The following is a 24,256-nucleotide window of genomic DNA, read 5'->3' as shown; positions in this document are numbered from 1 at the left end:
TGGTTGAGCCATGAAAAATGCCCAACTCCTTTGTGGGCATTTTGTTGGGTCTTAAGATTTTCATAAAAGTAGTATTGCATGTTGTAAATGCAAGAGAGATGAAGAGGAGAGTGTGCAGGTACTGAGGTGCTGCTGGAGTCTTCTGTTGTCGTTGTTGAACTTGCATTGCAAGTGTATTGTAACCTTGTGTTGAAGATAATACATTGTGAAGGTTCTGGAGGGGTGCGGCTGTTTTACCAAAAGGTTTTTCCCCACTGGAAAATCTTTATGTTATGTGTTTCTTTCTTTCTCTATTTTTTGCATGCATGATTGGCTGCAATATTGTTGTTTACATGATATTGAATCTGTAAGTGAAAAGATTTAATAGGATTTGCACCATACTTCTCTTAAGAGATTAGTGTAGGAATTTGTTTCCACACTTGAGTTTCCTTATAGAAATACACCATCTTTCACTACATCAAGAAGATATGATAAGTTAGCTGAATAGTGCAAATCAAGAAGTCATCAATTTAAGGACAAAAAATGATAGACTCAATAATGATCTTAGAGAAGAAAAAGAAACCAATGTAAGCATGATGACATCACAAGAAAGCATGTGTTGTTTAGTATGGAGGCTGATTAGTCCTCAAGTGGGAGATTGTTAGATTGTGGTGACTGATGATGGAAGTATTGTACATACTCCATAATTCCTAAGTGGGGTTCGTAGTTGTTTTATCAATATTTTTTGGCTGACATGTTGTAACTAATTTTAACCCTAAAGTGGCAAAAAATATTTACATAAAAGTGCTTAGGGATAGGGTTGTTTCATCGTAATCAAGTTGTAATCATTGGATCATAATAATATTGGACTTGCTATTTGGTGGATGTAGCCCAAAGATTGGGTGAACCACATTAAATGTTGGTGTCTTGTGTTGTCTTCTGTGTGATTTATTATTTTCTATTATTTTTTATATTTGCATGTAATTGTTATTTCTATTCATGGTTTTATCCTAACAAGTGGTATCAGAGAGGTAGTTTTTTTCTTAGTTATCCTTTGTAGGAATGTCTCACGGTTGAGTGGGAGCTATGGCAGATGAGGGTAAGCTAAGGGTTGAAAAGTTCAATGGGAAAAACTTTTAGTTATGTAAGATGCAAATGGAAGACTATCTTTATCAGAAGGATTCATGGAAGTTGTTGGAAGGAGAAACCATTACTAGTCAGTTATATTCTATGGGTATTGATTTTGATGAAGTAATTAGGGCTCTCTTGATTTTGTGTTCTTTTCCTGAAAGTTGGAATGACTTGGTAATGGTTGTGAGTAATTCTATTTCTAGATCTAATACTCTAAAATTTGATGATGTGATTGGTATTATTTTGATTGAAAAAACTCATAGAAAAACCTCAGGCAGATCTACACCCAGAAGTGCTTTGAATACACAAAGTCGAGGCAAAATGACTAAGAGGGAGTAATTCTAAAAATTGTGGGAGATCAAGAGGAAAGTAAAAAAGAAATAGGTCTTCATTGAGAGCACCAAATGATTGTTGGTACTATGGAAAACTAGGTCATAAAAAGAAATATTGTTGGACTCGAAAGAAAAATGAAGGGGAAAAGCAAGATGGAGACAAGGAGGTAAATGTGGTAAGTATCAAATCCGAAGAGGATGCTTTGCTTCTACTATTAGAGAGTGTTAATGATCCAAGGGTTTTAGATTCTAGTGCTTCATTTCATGCTACACCTCATAGAGGATATTTCATTGATTATGTCCAAGGCGATTTTGGGCTTGTTTATTTGGGGGATAATAAACCACGTCAGATTGTTGGAAAGAGAAAAGTTATGATTAAGTTGCAGAATGGAAATCATTAGCTACTACATGAGGTAAGACATGTTCCAAGGTTGAGTAGGAATTTAATTCCAACAAGGCAACTTGATGATGAGTGTTGTATTTTTAGTTTTAATGATAAAAATCAGAAGGTTTCAAAAGGTTCCCTTGTAGTAGAAAAAGGTGTGAAAGTAGGCAACTTATATCTTTGTACTGGTCATTTTTTTCCTTATACTTTAATTGTTTAAGAGAAAAATGAATGTTCAAGAACAATTGTTGTAGTTAAGTAGGGAGAAAAAATAGCTATTGTAGATTCTGATACACAGTTGTGGCACAAAAGACTTTGGCACATTAGTGAGAAAGGTATGAAAGTACTTCATTCAAAAAAAATTTTACTAGGTCTGAAATGTGTTAATATGGATTTTTGTGAAAGTTGTGTGTATGGAAAACAAAAGAGAGTGGGTTTTGTGAAGATTGGGAAGGAAAATAGAAACGAGAAATTAGAGAATGTACATATAGATTTATGGGGATCAACTTAGGTATCCTCCCTTGGTGGCTCTCATTATTATGTTACATTTATTGATTATGCAACAAGGAAAGTATGAGTTTATTTTCTTAGAAAAAAATGATGATTTATTTCAAACTTTTAAGAAATGGAAATGCTTGGTTGACAATGAGACTAGTAAGAAGCTAAAATGTCTCAAATCTAATAATGGTGGTGAGTATTATAGTCATGAATTTGAAGATTATTGATCCACTCATGTTATTCAAAGAAAAAAAATTGTTCCAAAGACTCCATAGGAAAATGGAGTGGCCAAACACATGAATAGAACTATAATGGAGTGTGCATAGAGCATGAGGTTGCATGTTGGGTTACCATTAAACATGTGAGTAGAGGCTATCAATAATATTGTATATTTGATTAATAGAGGTCCCTCTACTCCTTTGGGTTGTGATAGTCCAGACGAAGCATGGACTGGTAAGAAGGTGAATCATTCTTTTCTCAAAAACTTATGTTGTGAAGCATTTGCTCATATAGATTCTTAATATAGAACCAAGTTGGAAGCTAATACAAAGAAATGTATATTTGTTTGATATGGCATCGATGAATTTGGTTATAGACTTTGGGATTTTGAAAATCATAAAATTATAAGAAGCATGGATGTCATATTCAATGAGAAAGTGTTGTACACAGATTTTCTACAGAAACATGATAAGAAAAAAGATGATTATGCAGTGCTAGATGATACTCCAAAACATGATGTTCCAGTAATTTCTCATGATGTGCAACAACTGCAACAACAAATACCACACACACTAGTAAATTTTAGACAGTCAACAAGGCTAAGTAGACCTCCAAAAACATTTTCTCCTTCTTTGTATTCTATTTTACTAACTGATGCTGGTGAACCTAAATGTTATGATGAAGCTATGTAGGTGGATACTAAGATTCAATGGGAGTCTACAATGAAAGACACAATGAACCCTTCACTTAAAAATAAGACATGAGATTTATGTAAGTTTCATGTAGGTAAAAGGGCTTTACAAAATAAGTGGGTTTACAAGTTAAAAGAAGAGGATGGAGGTAAGAAACAAGTTAAAGACAGGTTAGTTGTAAGTGGATTTGCATAGAAAAAAGGCATTGATTTCGATGAGATATTCTCTCCTATTGTTAAAATGACTTCTATCCATATTGCTTTAAGTATTCTGGCCACTAAAAATTTTCATTTGGAGCAATTTGATGTTAAAACAACCTTCCTTCATGGTGATTTGGATGAAGAGATATATATGGTTTAGCCATAGAGATTTGAAGTCAAGGGTAAGGAGAACACAGTGTGCAGACTAAAGAAAATTTTATATGGCTTGAAGCAAGCACCACGACAATGGTATATAAAATTTGATAGTTTTATGCATGAGCATGGATATAGTAGGTGTCATTCAGATCATTGTGTTTATTTTAAGAGGTTGGATGATGATAGTTGCAATATTTTATGTTTATATGTTAATGATATGTTTGTAGCTAGGTCTAACAAGGATCACATTAAGGGGTTGAAATGCCAGTTAGCTATAGGAAGCTTGATGTATGCTATGGTATGCACAAGGCTAGATATTGCACATGCAGTGGGAGTCATTAGTCAGTATATGAGTCATCTAGGAATTGAGCATTAGAATGCATTCAAATGGATTCTTAGATATTTTAGAGGCACATCTTGTAAGTGTCTACATTTTGGAGCTCTACTACTAATTTATAGGGATATGTTAACTCAAATTTGGTAGGGGATATTGATACCAGGTGAAGTACTATATTTTATGTATTTATTATTGGTGGGGCAGTTGTGAACTAGGTTTCTAGGTTACAAAAGGTTAATGATTTATCCACTATAGTGGAAGAGTATGTTGTTTCTACAAAGGTAGCCAAGGAGATGATATGGCTTTAGTCCAACTTCATAGCTCATCAAGATCACCTGCATGCAAATAACCTGCTAAAGAGAAACCAAAGAAGGAAAGGAAGAGGTTAGAGAAACTCAAAAAAGTGAGAGAAATTATATTGCAACAATGAAAAATGAAATTTCTATACAATATGATATGATAATACACTAGGAGGGCTTATTTATAAAGGCCTCTAGGAAGCTTCTAGAACAAGCTAGAAAGTGCTAGGAGATAAGTGTGACAACTAAGCATACGTTCAGAAAAGGTGGATTATCCTCCATGTAGGTGAGAAGATAAGTATGACTAGGTAGAAACAAACTCTCATGTTGTCAACAACTCCTAGGTGACAACTAATAACTAAATGCATTTATCCTAAGTAAACTTAAGTAAAGTGTAAATAATAATTATTTACTCTAACACACCCCCTTAAGTGCAACTTAGGGGAATGTACTTAAGCTCACAAAAAATAAGATGAAATACAGAATGGGTCCCGATAACAAGGCCAAGTTAGGTACCCATGTACAAATGCAAAGAAATGCAATACAATCTCTATAAACTAGAGAAAAAGGAGAAAACCCAATGGGAAAAACCCCTCTCCAAAAAGAGATAGCATAAAACCTAGTGAAGGACTAAAGAAGCCTCCAACTAGAGGAATGTCTATGAAAATAGGAACAAAGATAAGATCACGAAGAACATCACTGAAGCATGAAGAAGTCATAAACTCTATCAATAAGAAACTGCTAAGCTCAAGAACCTCCACTAATATAGAAGGCCACAACCAAAGTAGGAATGCCAAGAAGAGTGTCTATATGGTAGATGATCCATCTCACCAAAATTCATAGGTAGCCAGCCACTACAATCACCTAGTACATAAAATCAAATATTGAATACATAGCTCACTCCATCGAACCATCAAACCAAGGAAGCATTAAAACAATGAAATAGCCACCCATTAATTTAGATGGGGTCAGGTGACAAGCAACTAAAAAAGTGGGCCAAAAGTCTTCTGGAGAAAGAACCAAGAATAGTGAGAGAAAGGAAGAGGTACAAACATCTAGAAAGGCACGTGTCACTAACACATCATGGGGCTAATGTTGTGGAAGGGACACTCACTTGACAAAGGAAGAGGGCATAAAAATAGTAGAAACTAACCCCCCCATGTCACTCTATAATATAGTGTGAGTATAACTATCTCAAAACAATGTTCAAGATCCTAAAATGCAAGAGTGGTACTTTAGCTTAGTGTGTTTGCATAAAGATGCTAAGAAAATATTAAAAAAATGATCAATAAAGGAAAAATGCTAATACAATAGATAGTACAACCCAAAAGAAAAGATCCCATGCCATGAAAATGATCGTTAGACTTGGAACACCCAAGATATCCACCATGTTGCAAAAAAAAATAAAAAATATGATAGAAAGAGCATGCGATAGAATCTAAAAGAAATTACAACATTTTTAAAAATTAGATAGAACCAACTTTCCAAAAATATAATATTTTCAAAAATTGAAGATGGGATGCACAAGATATGCTTGTTAGAGTGAAAAATAGAACATCTAACTTTGACTACAAAAATAAGCAACAAAACTACATCAAAACGAAAAACTACCTACACCAATGTCTCTATCTCAAAACCAGCTTTTTGATGTTTCTTTTGGATCGGAAAAAGACCTCTGTATGCTCAAGTTATGGCCAAAAAATTGCAAGCAAGTCAAAAAGGGACCTACAGGGGATGCAGGAGTGCTAATGTCATGCTGACATCAACATTTGACTAGCCTAAAATTAATCGCTTGTAGGTCATTGAGGCAAAAAAAGACTGCCATGTGGCTGCCACATGGCTGTGCCTCCTAACATCCACATTGTAGTACGGCTTGCAAAAAAATTAACGTGGCATGACCATGTGGTAGGTGTTGATGTGGCACCCATACCACATGGCACGTGTAGAAAATGCCATGTGGGAAGCTATAGAGTAGGTGGATAGTGGGTTTCTATAGAGTAGAGGAAGAGGAGGTGTCACTAGTTGTACAGTGGCAGGTGGGAGGCCGCAATCAACGACGATGGTTGGTTGGAGGCTTGCTAGCGGTAGTCGGGCTCTAGTGTCATAGTGGCGGTGCAACTCGCTATGCCAAACCTTAGGCTGAGCACGGGAGGCATGGAAACAATACTGGGTGCTGAGCAACCAATTTTTTATGTATATATTTTTGTGCAAAAATCATCCGTACGACCCCCAAAGTTAAAATTTATTCCCTCCTGGAGAAATTGTTCAAAATGGACAATTTTTATATGGATTCTAACTATCACAAGGCTTTTGAGCATAGTAGAAACAATTGTTTGAGGCCAAAGTGCCTCGAAAAAATGCTCTTCCTCCTGATTGAGAAAAAATCACAAACAAACTAGGGTTTGTGTCTCTAAATTGCGGCTTCAAAAATCCTTCAAACCAAGAAGTAGTAGGGAGGCTCTAATACTATGTATAAGTTGATGAAAACCAACTTCATAGCTCTCCAAGATCACCTACATTCAAATAATTTATTGAAGAGAAACTGAAGAAGGAAAGGAAGAGCTTTTAGAAACTTAACAAAGTTAGAATTTATATTGCAACAATGAAAAATGAAATTGTTGTACAATATGATATGATAGTACACTAGAAGAGCCTGTTTATAAAGGCCTCTAAGAAGCTTCTAGAACAAGCTAGAAAGTGCTAGGAGATAAGTGTGACAACTAAGCATATGTCTACAAAAGGTGGATTACCCTCCATGTAGGTGAGAAAATAAGTATGACTAGGTAGGAACAAACTCTCGTGTTGTCAACAACTCCTAGATGAAAACTAATAACTAAATGTATTTATCCTAAGTAAACTTAAGTAAAGCATAAATAATAATTATTTACTCTAACACTTCTTGGAAGAATTGGAACACCCTCAAAGGGACAATTATTTGTTTACAAATAGTCAGAGTGTCATTCATCTTGCAAATAATTCAACTCTACATTCAAAGAAAAAACACATTCAGTTTTGGTACCTTTTCATTCGGTCAGTTTTGGATCATGGATAGTTAAAGTTGGACAAGATACATAAAATCCAAAAGATATGTTTACAAAGTTAGTGACAAGGGAGAAGCTAAATTCCTCTTCAGTTTCGATTGGTCTTCTAGACTGAATAGGAATAAAAGAACAACAAAGTCTAGGGTAGTTTGATCTAGTGGGAGCCTCATGGAGTAACATCATAGCTACATGATTGTTGTTTAGTGTGGAGCCTAATCAATCCCCAAGTGGGAGATTGTTATATTGTGGTGATTGATCAGGTAAGTACTATACATACTTCATACTTTAGTGTTTACCTCCAAACTGATTTTGGTGCTCCATGATGAATTCTGCCCTTTTTATTGAGAATACCTTGAAAAACAAAAATCTTCTCGTAGAGCATACCGGTGAAGACCTGTTCAAAATCTGACCCCAAATCTGGAAAATTTATCTCCTCCCAGTTCTAACGGTATGTTGCACTACATATTTTGGATAAAAGATGCCCTCCTATGGTTGATTTGAAAATCTGGCTCCCGAATTGTGAACAATCATTAAAATGAAGAATTTAAAAGTGTATATAGTTGAAACTATATAAAAACTTAAATTCATTTAAAATGTTTCAACTTTGAAATTCATGCGTGACATACTTCTGAGTTTCCAATTTTATTACTTTTTTTATATCCCTTTGCCACTTGTTGATTCTGTATTGGCCATAACCATTTGAAATATTTTTAATTAATTAATATTAATTAATTCTTTTAATTCCTCCATCTCCATCTCTCGTAGCACCGAAGGGCACACACTTTCCATCTCCGACCACACGACTTAATATATTAATCCTTTTAATCTTCTAAAAATCAATCCTTTGGCTTCCTGTAGCATCGTAAAGCCTTCATTCCATGCCTCCCACTCTTACACTGATGCTCATTTCATAATGTTGGTCGTAACACCATGACCTTTTAAAATTTGCCATCCGTTCATACTAGAAGAAGCCCATTGTAGCATCGTAAAGCCTCAACATTTCAACCTTTGCTCATATGTTGGTCATTGTAGCATTGTAAAGCTTTGATTTTTGCTTCCCAAGCAAACGCGAGTCAAAATACTTTGACTTTGGCCCCAGTGGCCCCTTTTATAGGTTGGGCCTACCACATGAGCTTGTAGCTTCCATGGCCATGTCTTAAAGACAACACATCATATGAGTGTTTTGATATTTAAACCACATAATCTCCCCACCACCACTAATGTGGGATAATGGTTTTATGACTGGTTTTCTCTTACATCCCTGTGTATGGTTGCTTCATGCTTGGCACTGCTTCTTCTGTTCTTTTCATATGCTAACTTTCAAACTGCACTCTAAATTGTGAGGATCAACAATTAAATCCTTGTATCAGAACATTGTACCATACTCACAAACCATTATTTGGATTTCTAGCCAATCTAACTTTCTCAGTCAAGTTTTCCATGATTGATGAAGTCATCCCTTCCAATGTGGGTGCTCTTTTTCCATACATGTTGTGCCTCAAAGGGTGCTGTAAGGCATGGGCATGCTCTGCACTTGCTAGCCTCCACTTAAAATGTGGTCCCTTTGCCCCCATATATTTTGATGCTCTTTGAATGAATGACTCCCCTTTCTCTTTGCTAGCATGGGCTTTAAAATGACTTCTCTATTACTTTCAATTGCTCCTTCTTTGTGGGCAACTACCAAACTATGCTATGCTTCAAAGGGTGCTGATCCTTGGCAATCAACCTCATGTGCCCCAACTTCATCATTATGCCCATTTTCCTGATGTAGGTTGTTGCTATGCTTGGCATGCATGATCTGAGCTGTGGACAACCCTTTCTCATGTGTGGATCATGCTTAAAACATGGGATGTTACTTGCCTTATGAGATACAACTTCAAACTATTACATGGCTTCCCTTTTTGCTCAATCTTCCTTCAATCAATAGACTTCTCTCTTTTTTACATATAAATTTCATTTATCATGAGAATACTTAACATGGTAGAGCAGTCACATGCTTACAGCAACCAAAAAGGCTATCTGAAAAGTGTACTTCACCTTGAACCCCTTGGATCTGTGGTACAGGTTGGATGTGTGTTTAAATGAAGCTATCACTCAAGGATTCCTCAATGCAAATAGTAATTTGAATTAATCAATCCCAACAACAACTAGATCTTTGCCCCTTTTCTTCTATATTGGTGCAAATCATATGTGCCCTAGTTTTAACTATTTACCCTGCTTTGGTTTGCTTGCTTTTAATGCTTGGGATTGTATCTATTCTCATCACTATGTGCTATGACTATATAATATATTGGGTTTCAAATCTAAGATTAAAAAGTCAAGTGCAATGATAAATTATGCAATAATAGTCTACTCATGTTTCAGACATGAACTGGAAGGAGTAGATAGAACAAATAAAAGCTTTAAATCAATAAATTCATTGAAGATCCTTATGTTTGAATTTTTTTTTTTACTTTTCATTTTATCAAATCTTTATACACATGAGGTGTGGACCTTGCTATGTTGTGGTACTCTTCTTCACTGTAGATGCTGCTACTTACAAAAGTCACCTCTGTTGCAGCTTCCTATGTATAATTAAACTTCATCTACTTGTTGCAGATGCTCGTCCTCTGAGATATGTGGAGTACATTTTCATTTCCCTTTTTAGTTTATGAAGGTCCCAATTATCTACCACTGATATTAATTTGTGCATTACTAAGTAATCCAAAGAATATTACATAATACAAAAACCAGCAATCCATAAATGATTCCCCTTATATGTACCAATTACAATTTGAATACCTCCAATCCATACATAACTCCATCAATCTGATGTAATCAGTCGGGCCCCAAAATGGGTCTGACTAATTTTTTTGTTTTGTTTTCAAACATCTGGCATAGAAAATTGATCCAATGATCTTTTCAAACTATTTGAAATCAAAATCAAGCACTGAATCATCACTTGAAACTCATTTTATCACTTTATGCAAACCGTGAATTCTATGTTAGGAGGCTTGTTGCCTAGCTTTAAAAACTAGTTAGAACACCTAATCAGGCTCTGAAAATCAGCACACTGATTCTTTGTTCCACATATTCTTACTATATCAAATCTCGTCTCATGAAAAATTCCTAGTCAAAAGATATTGAATATCAAAGTTGCTTACTTAAAATCACCTGCATATAAACATCTCAGAAAACAATAAAACATGTTTGGAATCAGCTTCAAAAACTAGGTAAACTAACACTTGGGGAAACAAAAATTGGGGTGCTGGTTCACTATAATGAGGAAAATATAAATCTGTGATTCAGGCTCATGATGAATAACAAGAAACATTTGTAAAATGGTCAAAGTAGGCTACTCAGAATTCAATGATTGGAAACAATGGCAGAAAAGAATTTTTGCAAATGGAATTGACTTGGGAAAGTGTGCAGATAGATTCGTCAAGGCTTGAAAATTGGTACACTTGAAGTATTTTTAGAGTAGAATGTAGGGGTACAATCCATTTGGTCTAGAAAATCACATATTTCAAATTATGACATCGCGAACATGGGTACTGATTAATCTGCACTTCATGACACCAGTGGAACTTGATAAATTGTAGATGGAATTGTGTTTGAAAACTGATCAAACAGATTCATCATAAGATCAAATCAGGAACATATAAATTATATAACCCCTAGAATATGATGTAAAAGGAAATTTTATATTCGAGTCAACTGGTCAAAATTTATGATAAGTCAAACAGGGCCTTCTAGAATTTTGCACAATTTGCAAATGCATGAAAACAATAAACCACCAACTTTGAGGGGTTTGAAACCTAATCAAATAGATTCAAAATGACTTGAAACTTGGTGCATAGGTTCTTTGATATGCATATTAAATATACCCAAAGTGGCGGGTCATAAAAAATTTCTAGGTTAAAGATATTCAATACAAAACATATGCATATGTCAAATGAAGGGTGTTAAACAACTGAAACATGACCTAAGCCTTGAAATGACAACCAGTTACATATGCACGAAAGGCATTCATAAGGGGGCTCAAAATGATTCGAAATTTGGAATAGACACTCAAAATGGGAATGCAATTTTGAGAGCCATCATGAGGTGAACATTGATAAAATGAGAGACATCATTGAGGCTCTCATCAATGAGCCTATAGATCCTAAAGCTACCTATTTCAGAACTTATGAAGAAGCCAAGACCAAAATCTCACATAGGATTCAGATTCCTCAAATCTTGAAGTGAGGAAAGAAAATATTAGAAAACCTTGACAAGACATTTGCCAAATTTGATTCTCATCTCATGATTTCCAAGGGTAAAGGTGATGATGTATAAGAGGAAGAAGAGGAAGGTGTTCAAGAGGAAGAAGAGGTAGAGGAACCTCAAAAGAAGAAGGAAAAGAAAACATCAAAGAAATCAATAGGGTCTTCTACCCCTATGACTACTACTTCCAAGCCCAAAAAGCCAGCAAGGAAATTGAGAATGAATGATGATCATGATGAAGATGAAGGTAATGCTCCAATAATCTCTTAAGAAGCCCCCTCCTAATTTTTAGAAACATCTAAAATCAATAAGGGAATGGAGTGGAATAATATGATTCAATTCTTCAAATATGATTCTAGAAATAAAAAGGGGCAAAAATTGATTTAAGATGAATTAGTAGAGAAAATGCCTAGATGGAAGTATGATGTCACTAAGCTCAAAGGGTATGATCTGGAAACATTACTGAAATTTGTTTCTCGCCATTGGAAAAATACAGTCAAGACAAAGAAAGAGATTAGAGAAAAAACTCTAGGGAAGTTAATGCCAAACTTCTCTGAGAAGGAAATAAAGGAGGCAACGTCTAAAAATGAAAAGAAAAAGACTCCTAGATTCAAAAAATTTCAAATTATATCTAATAAAATTGAGGATGTTTTATAGTCCACATCCAATATGTGGAAAAATATTTTTGGCATAAAAGAAGAGGGAGATTTGTCAAAGGTTTAGATTATTGAAGAGTCTGATCTTGAGAAGATTGTAGTAGATGTCATGGCATCTCTTCCAACCTCTATAAGCCAAGCACACACTCCATCAAGCTCTGAGTTAAACAAGGCATCACCCAAGTTGCAGTCAAAAGAGTTCAACATAGTTCAACTAACTGATAAGGGGAAGAAATAAAATCTTCCATCTACCCCAATGGCAATCGAGAAATAGGCTCTAACTTCTCTAAGGGAAATGCTAACTAAGAAAAAAGATAAAGTAGTCAACCTTCCACCGAGCATTGAAGAAAAGAGTTACGAAGGTAAAAGATGAAGAGATTATGATTCAATTGTGGGACCAATCTAATATGTCTACCTAGAAAATGGACATATTGGGAGAACCATGGAAGAAAACAACCAAGTAGTAGATGCTAAGAGTAGAAAGGGACAAAAGAAAAGTTTTAGAGGACATCAAAGAAATAGTTTTCGAGGCACTGTCTATAGAGGTAAACAAAAAAGCTCCTATCATTGAACAATTAATTGAAATTTTATAAAAGTTCAATGAAGATGTAGATGGACAAGCCAAACTTCTAGAAAAGGCCGAAAGGAAGTTTGAGACAAAAGTTCTGGAAAATGTTGCACATAAAATTGGTATTGACCAAGTAGAGCGATCTATTTTTGTGGCTACATTGGAAAATGTTATAAATAATGTTGTATCTTTATTCATAAAATTGAGTGATTCAATAATTTTCACCAAAAAAATCAAGGATAAAAATGCTAAGATTGATATGGACTTGAAATCAAGTGCTAGTCAGTTGGCACTTAACCTGAGTTCAAATTCAACTCATTTTGTAAAAGTCATATTTTTGATAGATCTTCAAATAGAGTTGTTAAGATAAGAGGCAAGAATAAGAGAAATATTGATAGACGTTCAGGGTATGGTACTTAGCCATATGAATATTATACAGAAGAAAATGGATCATGCAAAGATACTAGTTAAGGACACAAACCTTTCAGTGGTAGATCACATGATGGGGTTATTAGCTGACATTCAGATTGATCTACACATTTTAAACATACTATAAGCTAACTGGGATAAGACCATGTCTTTAATTTTGAAGGTACATCATGACTTCCTCTCTTATTTTGGCATAACCTTTTAAATTTTGGTATTTGTAAACAAAAATAAGGGGGAAAGTATGTATATATGCATATAAGAGGCAATATGTAAGATATGTGTAAAAAAACTAGAAAAGATTTTTTTTTTTTTGAAAAATCAAAAACAAATTTTCCAATTCTCAATACAAACTAAGTTATAGAACATAGCACATATATAGGGGAGTTTAACTGAAAGATTGTGATTGAAGATTTTGAGCATGGCAATTGCTTTTCTCACTAATTCCAAAGGAGGAATTTGTTGACCCTATGGCAAGACATATTGTCAATTAGTGCCAAAGCACTTAAGTCATCGTGGAATACAACATAGCCTAAGCTACTAGACATAACAATGTTAACCACGCTCTAGTCTAAACCATGTTATCAATGATAACCAAGACAATAATGAGTAGTGTCAATTGCGTTGTAGTGTAAATTGAGCATTTGGCTTCAAGTAGTGTCTACCGATTTACCATTGTTGACTAAGTCATTTTCACTCACCAAGTGATTAATGTGAACCAAGTGCACAATGTTAATTAAATGCCATAGTTGTTGAGTTCCACTTTGTTGCATGTGTATGAACATGTCTCCCGAGGGGATAATTGGACTCGAGTATTAGCATTGAGCCGACTTGGTATATTATTGTTGGGAACTATTATGACATCTTTGTAGTTGACTTGCTAACACAATTATTTTGGATGGATCTAAGTACAAGTTACTTTGTTTATCCAAATGGAGAAAAAGTATCAATTAAGGAACATTGGATAGAAGCGACTATGACAAAGAAGAGTAATTAGAAGGCTACAAGCTATATACATGAAAATAAGAGACTCATCTATCACACTCAGGTGATCAATTTACATCAAAGGATCTTATTCATCAAATAAAGTTGCAAAGAAAAGAACAATTTACTTATTCATCTTAATAGGTGCTTTAGTCAAATCCTCTAACCAGGTGGACCAAATAGTGTTGGAATTCCTTAGAATAACCAAGAGGGGGGTGAATTAGTTATTCAAGGTCTAGATGTATAAATATAACTTTTCACAACTTAGTGAACCCATAAAACATTTATTCTCAGGCATGCATCCATAAGATTATGCAATCACTTAAAACTTGTAGGTTACTGTCAAATCAATTTGTAGAAATGTAAATGTGAAACATAATAGATAACACAACACACTTGACATAATTATTTAAGTGGAAACCCAATTTGAGAAAAACCACCAGTAACATGCTACTCTTTTTCACTCTTCTAAAGTGATGCCCTTAAAATCCCAACCTTGTTTAAGGTTACAATACATACTATTAAATGTGACTGGGTTAAATGATTTCAATCACCCTATTAGGAGTGAGCCTTGTTAGAGGACTTTAGACCATTCACTTGGAATCCCACCTATTTAAAGGATTTACAAATGACTGTTAGGTCAACCTTAATACAAAGGATTTACCCAAGATTGATACAATTATTAGAGAGTAATAGTAAGGCTTTATCTAATAACAACTTACAACTTCATTTATATATTACAAATCTTTGTTTTAGTCCTCAATTCTACTCAGCTTTCACACATTTAAGCTCTCATAGCTTGTTCACCCTTCAAGCATCCATATCCTTAAGCCTTCTTGCTTATCATGCCAAAGCAGACTCTCAATTAGGTCACTAAATGGAGCAACATACTTGACTCCTTTTTTTTCTTAGGTTCTCACACATGAAAATGCTTGCTTCTAACCAGCCATCCCTATAAATAGAGAATTAAGATATTTTCTCATTCATTTTCCATCATCCAATTTAGGATTACGATAGATTAGGTAGGATTCAATGAATCTACCCCTCATTGCATAGCACTTCTAGAAACTTCTCCTTCAATTCTCTTTGAATTTGTCTCAAAATGGTTTAACATGAATTTTGTGCCACCAACTCATTAGTCTTATATTTCACTTGGTTCACACAATCGAAGAAAACAAACTTGTCAGCTCAGATCCATCAAATTTATAATATTTTTGATAATTCTGACAATCATCATTAACTTGCTTCTAATTCTTGGCACATAATGCATTGCTCTCCATCCTCTATAAAATCACTTGACACAAACTGAAGTTTACTAGTCCTTGGCATCATCTTTAAAATCACTCAAAATGAACTAAAGTTTACTGGTGCTGAGCATCAACTAAACTTTACTTGACATCCACTATTTTACTTGGCATACACTAAAATAGACCCTTACTCGGCTCCAACTATTTTCCAGATCAGCTTGCACTAACTTTTCTTGGCACCTACTATCCATTCGGTTAAGATTGGTAGACAAAATTTGTTTAAATTGTTCTTCTGAACTTTCTTAGTGTAACCAACCTTTGCAACCTTAAGTAGATTATCAATGCACTATGATATCACTATCTTAACTTATTCTTGTACTCTTTTTGATATCATAACTCAACCTTTCATCTAGGTGCTATTGTTACATCTTTTGATCAAACCCTCTTCATCAATCAAATAAGTATAGTACTTAAATCATATAAGTAGTAGTCTTACTAGCAAAATAGCAAGTTTGACAACAGTGACAAAATAATGATTGAAACACATTTATCATACTTGTATCATTCTATTTTCAACAATCTCCTTCTTCAACAAATAGTCCTTACAAAATCTCCTACCTAAGTACATACTCTTTATTACTAAACCCTCTAGCCACATTTCTCTGGGAAATCCTTGCCTTCTCTATGGAAAAGGAAAATGTCATCAATTGATCCATACAAACATCTCCAATGATGCAGTCCTTAAAACCTCAAATGAAATGTTGAGTAAGGAGTACCTCATCTTGGTTATAGCTAGAAATACTACCTCAACTTAGAGAACCTCATCTCATACTGCTTTACTGATATGTTCCCATGTTTAATATCATGGAACTCATTAGCTCAAGCCTCTCTATCCTAAGGGGATAGGAACCTCTCTCTAAACCTCTCCTCAAATATTTCCTAGGTGAGATCTACTATACTGCTCTGGAGCTTTTGTCTCTCAATGTTCCACCACATAGTGAATGGTTTCCAAGTTTTCAAGTGTGTCAAGTGCAATAAAGAAGGGACAAAAGTAAGAACTGACAGTTTTTCTCTTCATGGTGATGATTTTCTACAAGATCATGGTGGTCACTATGTCGTGATCAGGAATTTCATTGTTTTGGCCAATAGCAACATAACACCTTCCTGTAAAAGTGAAAAAAAATCATATGATTAATATATAAGATATACACCATAAGAATTCTTTATCATTAGTGAGCCATGTAACCCTTATGGAATGTTAGAAGTAATGAATGCAATAATAGAAATAAGAACATGTGAATTATTTGTGCTAGATTCTTTCAAATCACATGGTAGTCACTATGTCATGACCGAGAATATCATCCTCTTGGCCAGTGATGACATAGTGCCTTCCCGTTCAATTAAAACATGGTGAAACCTAAAAAGGGGAAATGTCAAAGAATTAATTAAGATATAGATGCCTTGCCAGCATGTCAAAGAGATGTCTTGTCATATGCTACATGGATTCACACTTAGAGATAAGGCACATGACTAGTTGGAGTTGTTAGATTGAAGATATGTCAATGATAAGGGCTAAGTCGCTATGAAAAGTTGCTAAATTTTTATCCCATGCAACATGGTGACTAGAGGAAGAGCATAAGGATCCACCATAGTTTGAGTAAAGTCATCATATAATCATCACTGTATGATCAAAAGTGCATTGATGGTTTTCTCTAGGTTGCTATTATAAGTTGCTCGATATTTAGACATAGCGATATAGCGAGAGTGAGACACATGTTCACAAGTGCCAGTGGGTCTAGATCAAGCTACTAGTAGCAAAGGGAAAATCTTAAATGGAGGAATTCTATTGGGTTGATTGCCAAGCTGGTAATTGGGAGAATGAGTTATCCATTATTTTGTTCCTAGATCATCAAATTTTTGGGAATCAACGATGTGTTTTAAAAAAGGGAAGGTGATGCCACCCTATTTTTCCTTAAAACTCATTCATGAAGATTGAAGGCTCCCTATAAAAACCAAAAATAGAGTATATTGCAGAGATTTTTCCATTTCATCTCTAAGCCATTTGAATTCAGACTTTTAGAGAGCTTAGAGCCATTGAAAAATTGTGCCCTATGTGATTAGAATGCAAAAGGGGACTCCAGTATTCATAGTGTGTTGTGGAATTATAGTAAGAAGGTAGTGAAAATTCAACTAAGTTTCTAAATTTAACATATATATTGATGCAGTGCAAGGTAGGAGAATCCCCAAAGGAGACATCCTAGGCCCCAGCTATATAACCACACAATGAAAACACAACAATAAGAAGCAACAATGCAAGATTTGGTATCAAATCACAAGTTCCTAATCATAGATATAAGTGATTACATGCAATATGCCTAGCTGTCAGGCCTTTTGGGTTAGGGCTAAATAAAAATAACAAATTACAAAACAATAAATTCTATAAGATCTAACAAGATCCAACTTACAAACCCAATCCCAGCTAGTCCAGATATGCAACTAGATAAGAACACCAAGAAGAATCCATACTTGTACCCTCACGTCCACCAAGCTATCCTCTAGTTCCCAAGCTAGAACCCTAGCTTTCCAAAATTTGCATCTCTCTTCATTCCCCAATCCTCAACTATAAAAAAAATCAACAAGACCCTTATTTATATTTGCCAAAATGACTTACAAAATAGTCTAGAACATACAAAATAGGAAGGCTAACAAAACAATGGTCAGGACAAATCCCAAGGCAAGATCTCATCATAAATTTTGTGATTGAAATAATTCTTGCAAGTTGGCTTGCACCAACAATGCAGAAATCATGTCCAAAATGCTAACACTTGGCATAAAGAAGAAATCTTGGAATCCACTAGCTATAGTAACTCAACACCAACTAGAGCTATAGTAACTCAACACCAACTAGAGCTATAGGAACTTGGCACCCACTAAGTGCTATAGTAAATCTGCATGACCTAGAGCTATAGTAACTTGACACCCACTAAGTGCTATAGTAACTCAATACCAACTTGAGGTACAATAACTTAGCACCCACTAGATAGCTCGACAACAACATAAGATTGAAAACCATGGGCACTTGGCTCAAGCATGTAAGATTGTAAGAAATCCTAGGATGCTCCTGCATCAAACACCCCAAGTTCAAAACAATGTGCTTATAACTGGAAGAACATCTTCTGGGATTCAACACATAAATCTAAAACTAGTTCTTCACATAGACATCCTCCAAATCTTCAACTTCTATACTCTTCCCGTTGTTCTTCTTCTACTTCTTCACATCCATCTAAGGTGTGCTACAGGTCTACTTTCCATACTTATCTCCAACCTTCTCAATATCTTCAAACTCAACTTGGCTACCAATACTGAAGTTCCTCCTACTGAGCTCTTCATTTTGCAAAGGAATTAGGGAAAACTTCTTGCCACCTTTCTCAACAATAAACACATTCTTGACACAATCATTCACAGCCCTGTAATCATACTGCCATGGCCTACCAAGCAATACATGACAACTATTCATGTCCACAATATCACATAACACTTTATCCTTATATTGCCCAATCTAGAAATGAATAAGGCATTGCTCCCTCACTTATTGAATTATCACCCTTTTATGCACTTCAGTTATTGAATTATCTTATGAAAAAATTGAGAAAGCGTTTGAAATAACTAATCATCTATCTAATTTAAAGGATAAGAAGGTGGCACTACAAAAAAGAATAATAATTTGTTTCTCAAAATACTTTGGTGAGAAATTTGATATCTTTCGCTAGGCACTCAAACAAATTGATATAATAAAAGAAAGAAAAGAGTGGGGAAAGGAATTAAATGATTTATTGTGTGAAAGAATAACTAAAGTCATCAATGAAGAGGGGCATGCGCTATGGGTAAGGAAAAATGAAGAATTTGTTAAAGTGCAACTATTTTACAATTCCCTCACAAAGGAATTTGTTGAAATAAATAGATTGGAGGATTGGGTGGTTAAAAAGAAATGAGAAATCTTGAGCTTTAATTGGTCTTTCTAAGGTATTTCTACCTTGGTCTTGCAGAGCCGGAAGTGTAGGAAGCATTTGTGCTTTGTGAAGTTTTCCCAAAGACATAGTTTATTATGCTAAATATGAGCATTAGCTACCTCTAGGTACAATAATTTTTTTTGTTTATTGGTGATAATAATCACTGTTAAATCAAGAGCCAATAGACATAATATCATATAAAACTTCATCATAATAATTCCCAATCTTGAATTTTGCAAGGAATTGTTACCTTACCAATAACTTATGCTTATCCTTGATCTAATCAACTTGATAGGATTTAGAGTGTCTCATCTACTACAACTACAACTTATCAATGAACTCCTCTGATGTCAAATTTCTGAACTATTATTGTCAATGATTACCTTACACCAATTTCCTACAATCTTGTATCTAGTCTTGAAAAGACTTATCCTTGGGAGGGATTCTCGACCATCCTTATCATTAGACAAGTTCTCTTTACCATCAAAATTTCCCCTTTTTTAGGTCCATTCAGTGGACTTGTAGGTTCTCCTTGGACTAAAGCATTTTTGTTACCACTTTCAATTTTCTTCCTTGAATAGTTATACTCAAAGGGTCTACATCTCTCTTCACCACATTTGAAACATGTTTCATGAAATCCTCCTCTTCTACAACCACCTTAGAAGAAACTACCTCTTCCTTGGTAAGAACTACCACCTTTCCACAAAGTCTTGCCTTTTTCATCTCCTTTCCACTCAATTTTTCCATGTACCTTTTTGAAATCTTCCTCATCTACATCTCTTTCTTTGTTCATGTTGCTTTGTCAAGATCTCAAATTTCAAGGTATATTAGCATGCTTCTTCTACACTATCCAATTTTACAAAACTATTCTAATCTTGAATTTTAGTCCTCAATCCATTCAGGTATCTAGCAACTTTCTCAACATCATCATCAACATGTCCAAATCTTATGTCTAATCTGTAGAACTCTTCAGTATACTCTTTCACACTCATATCATTTTGACTCAAATAATGCATCTTCCTCAACAAATTAACATGTTAATTTTTTGCCAAAAATTTCTTCCCACCAAAAAATTGATTTCAAAATGTTGAGCTAGCTAACAGTCATACCTTTCAAATACTCAAATTATCAAATGTTACACAAGGATCTTTAACTTTGACCATGTTTTTTTATCCTAAGTCTTGCGACTTTATTTCAACTATGCATTTGAAAAGTTTTAAGTTGTGACTGCGTGATTCACACAGTCATAGTGGATTAAGTGCTAACTCAGGTCAAGGTGGTGAAGGCGTGATTGCTTTGTGTTTTGCATCATCACGGAGTTAGTTGGCTCAACCAAGGTCAAAGTCCCAAAGGTGTGATTGTGTTGTTTTTTCCTAGTCACAAGGTGAGTTTGACATACTATGGTTTAAGTTGTGATAGTATGGTAAAGGAAAAGTCTCCAGTGTTTCAAGGATGCATTTCACACCATTAGATCTTTCAAATCTATGGCTAGCACACCATCACAACATGTTAAAAAGGAAGCTATGATTATAGTTGTGATTTAGCAATTTATTTGTTTCTCTTGGTTCCAAGGTTAGAAGGTGAACCTCGAGTCAAAGTGGTGACAGTGTGAATGCGGTCAGGATCTTAGTCTTTGCAAGGTTGTGACAGTTAATAAAAGATATCAAGGGTAGGCTGTGAAGCAGTGATAACCAATTGGTCATGGTTTTGCAAGCAAGAACTATTAATGAAGAAAGGTGGTGGTGAAGCTATGATCATGAGTGGTCAAACATAAGATATAAGGTTGAATGCTAGTAGAGTGGTAGAATGATAAAGGATGATTGGTCCACGTGGCAAGGCTTGATGGATTGACCACAATTGACCAATGATACAACTTATTTATCACACTTATGAAAGCAGGAGTAGCTCTTTGATGATGGATCTGATCTTTTCGATCTCCTATAACCACTTTCATCATTCTCTTGGTCTAATAAATGTAAAGGAACACTCCGTCACTGCCTGTAGATCCATCTATTTAGTCAAAAGTTAATGACCACCATTCTTGACCTCTCAAAGCTTTGTTTGGTGGATAAGTGAATTGCTATCAACTAGTTTTGTACCATGATTAGATATTTTCCAAATTTGTAGTAATGGTTGGATGTAATTGTTATGAAGTGTTTTTGTCAAAAATATATATTATGTTTAACCTATAAAAGCACATTTTTTTGTAACTTCTCAAGCATTGATTCTTCGCTATTTTCCTTGGCATGTTTTGCATGTGCATTGTAAATTCCCTTTGCCTTTGAGCCATTGTAATTATCTGTTGTATCTCTTTTAGCCATTAACACATTGTGCAATATTTCTTTGCCTCTAGTTAATGTTCTTGTCTATCTTTTGCAATTTGTATGGTTGTATCTATTTTGACATTTCAATGATATTGAATGAATTTTCTTCCTATACCATTCTTTTGTTTTCTAATCTACGTGTGGTTGTTAGATTAAGAAGGGTCTAAATATAGATCCTTTGAGGTTATAACTCGTTAACTATGCATATATGGGTAAAGGTAGGATTGAAAACCCTATTTTGGTGCACCATCTCCTTAGAATAGATTAGGTAGTTACTTTTATGTATTCCTTCTCCCTTTTCCCTTCAAGTGTAGTTTAAATGCATCTTGATAGAAAAGGAAGCCAACCTTCTCTAGAGACTCAAACTCATAGTTCAAGTACCATAGCTTAGAGGTTGTTTTCATGTTTCACAAGGTTTTCTTTAGGTCAAAATTCTAGACAAGGGTGTAAGATTTTATGACGACAATTTTTGGCATGCTTGGTGGGACAATATACAAAAGATTTCAAGTTCACCAGTGTTAAAGAAGAAAAGTTCCAATACGTGCTAAGAAGATAGTGTTGCATTTAGTATTTTTAGGCCTTCAAGAGGCTCTTATCCAAGCACTTGGTGGCTCTACTCTATTCCGCATCTAGTTTCTAGACCAAGTTGATGTGATTCATGCCCAAAGCTTAAAAAAGGGCATCTTCTATAGGTAAGTTCCAATATTAGGAGCTTTCATTTTCTAATCCAAGAAGAACGACTAGGGTATCTCTTTCACCAGTTAGGAATGAAACATTAATGCATACCCATAAAATATCCATCTCCACTCCTCCTATTGTTAGATCTCAACCTAGAATACCCTCTTCTCACATAGATCACTTGCTTACATGGCTAGAGCTCATGTTTTTGCCACCTTTAATGGTTGAAGTCCTCTCTTATTAACCCAAAGACATGACATACTAGTATCAGCTCTTAAAAGTATCCTTGAGTTTACTAGTGAAACCTCCATCTCCCACTTAGAACACATTCAATAAGTTGAAAATATTTGTAATATACAGAAAGCATATGAGGATGTTGTTTTTAGGCTTCTGGAATCATCCTTAAATGAGAAAGTGCTACAATAGTATAGAGGTTTTCCTTATAACTCTATTGCTGATTGGGATGGGTTAGGAGCAGCCCTATGCAAGCATTTTGGGGACAAAAGTATCACCTATCACTTTTAGAACAACTAACAACTATCAAGAGGGCACTCCATGGATGTATGACTGATTTTAACTATAGATTTCAGAAGACATGGAACAAAATATCTACTACGGTGAAGTCTTCTCCTAGTAATACATTCTTGTATTACCTCAAGGCCTTTAGTGGTAATATTTCTATCACTCTGCAATCTATCAGAGGAGGTACTCTACCAAATGCTTATGAGGTTCCATAAGAGAAGTAAATATCTTGATACAAGAAGGGAAGTTAGCTCCAAGGCCTTCAATGTGTTTCTTCCCTGGCATTCCCAATCATTAGCCTATTGTAGGTGCAATTCATACTTCCTCTACAAGCTAGCCTCTTGATGTAGTTCTAATAGTCTCCACATCCTCCAATGGAGTTGATAGGATCGAGGCCATGATGAAGGCATTGATGTAGAATGTGGATAAGATCAAGAAAAGAAGATGGAGGAAAATAGTGCAAAAAATGGGCAATGAGTTGGTGACTATGATGATGCAACAAGCTCAAAATAATAAGCCTTCCCAACTCCAATAGCAAGGTCCCATACATAATAGACCTCCAAAATAGAGTCATGTTACCTAAAATCAGAATAGACCTATTGACCACCCTTTTAATCAAAATAAAACTATCGACCACACCCAGAATACAAACACCAACGAAAATAGGGCTTTAGTCCCTTAGAACAATCTTTCCCACGATCAAGATTTCTACCCTTCTTGCAACTACTCCTATGGATATCACATGTGTTAGAAGGAAAAATATTACTTGGAATTAAATGTACCACAACGAGTAGCTTCCCAGCAACACAGTGCTAATGAACCTACTAATACTTTTCAGCAGGGTGGTTGTTCTTTCATGAACCATCAGATGGAAGAGCATGGTAATGTAAACCAGGATTCCTGCACTTACAATACCAGGAGCAAGAGAAGTGTTTTTGAAGATGTTACTCCCCCACTTTTCAATTAGGATTCAACATCAAGTGTGATAGCTCATGAAAAAGTAATTTCCTAGCAACATAGTGCTAATCAGCTTGCTAATGCTCCTCAACAACAAAGACAAAATGAAAGTAGAGGAGATATGAATGACCCTCAGGTTGTTCCATCTCAACTTCCTACACATGCAGCTCCCAAGTTTCCTATCAAAGCACCTAATGCATCATTTAGTGTGGTAAATTAGATGAAAAGAAAAAATGAGAAAATTTCTATGTGGGATGTTGTTGCTACTATAGCATGATAAAAGAAGCTACTACAATAGGAATTGGAGAGCATTGAATCAAAGGATCAGTTGCCTAGCATGGAGAATGTCATAATCTTGGTGCAACCAAGC

Source organism: Cupressus sempervirens, chromosome 3 (genome assembly GCF_028749045.1).
Source record: "Cupressus sempervirens isolate cs-2001-9-10 chromosome 3, ASM2874904v1, whole genome shotgun sequence".
NCBI classification, from domain to species: domain Eukaryota; kingdom Viridiplantae; phylum Streptophyta; class Pinopsida; order Cupressales; family Cupressaceae; genus Cupressus; species Cupressus sempervirens.
This window is presented reverse-complemented; position numbering follows the sequence as displayed.